Genomic DNA, 2,404 nt, shown 5'->3' on the forward strand with positions numbered 1-2,404 from the left:
TGTTCAATGCATACTACAGATAGATTTCCATCTATGTCGATTGTTTTGGAAGAGAAAATAAATATTCTACTGTTTTTGCTGCTCGAGAAGAACCAACTACAGAGATTGAGTTCAGCTCAATAGTAGCAATTTTACCAGACCCCGAAATTAAGTTGGAAAAAAGAAACTTGTTGTATATTTTTCCTGGCTATGTCAGTGTATTTGAAAAATAGACCATAATTGGGCAAAAACTGAGTTAACTTAAGTTTTTTATTTTTCTTTATGTTTTTTTAAGAATTGGCTTTGTAGGCATCTTTTCTTTAATAAAAACTACTTTTAAATGTTTAGTATTATTTAATGGTGTCTTTGTAAACATTGCACATGGGGTAATTGTAAATGACAGATCTTGATATAAAACTATCATAATGTTAGTCAAGGAAAAATTATTATCGGCCCATTTGTTTCCAATTATCCTTTGTTTTGAAACATTATCACCCATATTTAGACTAAAACTAATTTACATTTACCCCAAATATCAGGAGAAATTGTAAATAGCACCGGGTAATTGTAAATGAACCATAATTCCATAAAACTGCAAAAAACTTGATTTACAAATATATTTAAAAATATTGACATTTATAAAAATTACATATTCCATTTACAATTACCCCACTTGACCCTATAGAATGAATAATTCATATTTACATTACATTTTATGTACCTGTTTCTGTAGCAGTTAATGTCTCGTTTGCCAAATCATCTTCACTTCTTGAAGTGGATGCCATAGTTGAGAGAGGATTGGCCCAAGCCTTTTTTTCCAAATGTCATCCATGTCCTACATTAAGAGTAAATAGGTGCTTAGGTACAATTGTGGACTCAAATCATGTCCCTATGTAAACATCAGAATTCGGAGAATCATCCACTACAGAGGACATATCCATCGTGACATCCCCTAACAATAACAGGAAATATGTGGTGGGTGATTTACTGGATTCCAATGTTTATGTAGGGACATGACTTGAGTCCACAATAGTACATAATTTCTTGACTAATAGGCAGTCAAATTAAATTTGAAATATCTTAATAAATATAAAATACATACCTTAAAATAAATCCATGATTTGGGGCTATTACCAGATTTGCTATTATTATCTTTTATGGCTATATAGGTTCTCTTCAAGGAATCCATTTACATGTCTCTGTAACTACATAAGAAAAATTTTGTGGATTGCTCTGTCCAAACATGATGGCCTTCTGTTGTATCAGATCCACTATCGCCTGCAGAATTTATTTCTTGGGAGCCTAGAGGAGCTCCTGAATTTATCGAGCTCTCAGATTTTCTTCAAGCAGTTTGGTTGCAAAGATCATGTCTGAAATAATAATTGTGGTTTTAAAATGTTTAACAATAATAAAATTTACCACTTAAAAAGCTCTCATACAACGCACTAACCTGTTTGGGCTCTTTCGTATTCTTACGGTTTAACTTCAATGTGGTATTCAAAATTATTTTCTGCGTCTATTATTCTTACTATCTTGCTTATTTCAGTCATATTTATTTTATTAACAAATGTAATCTGGTTTTAATAAAGCAAAACAACGCACCGGAAAACAAAACAGAAACAGGTAATTTGATGTGTGTGGAGCTAGCGTCCGATTGTATCCAGCAACCAAAATCGAGAACGCAGCATATGCCGGTTGCCAGCGACCAATTTATAGTCCGCTCTCCCTGTTATTTAATCCAATATAATGCCCGTATCTCCTGAAATTCCCAAGGGATTTTAATAATTTTTTGTCCAGATATTATGCCTAAATCGACTGACGATGGTCTCAAGCCTCTACAAACTAAGGTTTTGTTGTGAAAATTAATTAAAAAGTCAAATGGTAAAAAAATTAAAAAGGCTCTAACTCCCACAATTCTCCAAGGATTTGAATAAAACTTTTTTCTATAAAAGATAATAAATATCTAAATCGATTTAATATGGTTGCAAACCTCTACAAACGAAAGTCTTTTGGTATAAAATTATTGAAATGTTAGATGTAGAAAAATATAAACGACTATAACTTCCAAAACTCCCAAAGGATTTGAATGAAACTGTTTTATACAACTAATAATAAATATTTAAATTGATTTAATATGGTTGCAAACCTCTACAAATGAAAGTTTTTTGGTAACAAATTATTGGAGTGTTAGATGTAGAAAAATATAAACTACTATAACTCCCAAAACTCCCAAAGGATTCGAATGAAACTTTTTTACGCAATTACTAATAAATATCTAAATCGATTTTAGATAGTTGCAAAACTCTACAAACGAAAGTTTTTTGGTAAAAAATTATTGAATTGTTCGATGTATTAAAAAAACTTAATGGCTATAACTACCAAAACTCCCAAAGGATTCGAATTAAACTTTTTTATACAACTAATA

At 31.0% G+C, this 2,404-nt stretch overlaps 1 long non-coding RNA gene across 1 annotated transcript; it reads right to left on the reverse strand.

Annotated features, from left to right (window-relative positions):
- Nucleotides 1-353: 353 nt before the first annotated feature.
- LOC126738948 (uncharacterized) lies at nt 354-1,557 on the reverse strand. The gene is made up of 3 exons (XR_007661497.1): nt 1,430-1,557; nt 1,082-1,349; nt 354-814 (listed from the first exon to the last, which is right to left on the reverse strand). It is a non-coding gene; the product is annotated as an uncharacterized LOC126738948 (long non-coding RNA).
- Nucleotides 1,558-2,404: the final 847 nt, after the last annotated feature.

This window comes from Anthonomus grandis, chromosome 7, assembly GCF_022605725.1.
Source record: "Anthonomus grandis grandis chromosome 7, icAntGran1.3, whole genome shotgun sequence".
NCBI classification, from domain to species: domain Eukaryota; kingdom Metazoa; phylum Arthropoda; class Insecta; order Coleoptera; family Curculionidae; genus Anthonomus; species Anthonomus grandis.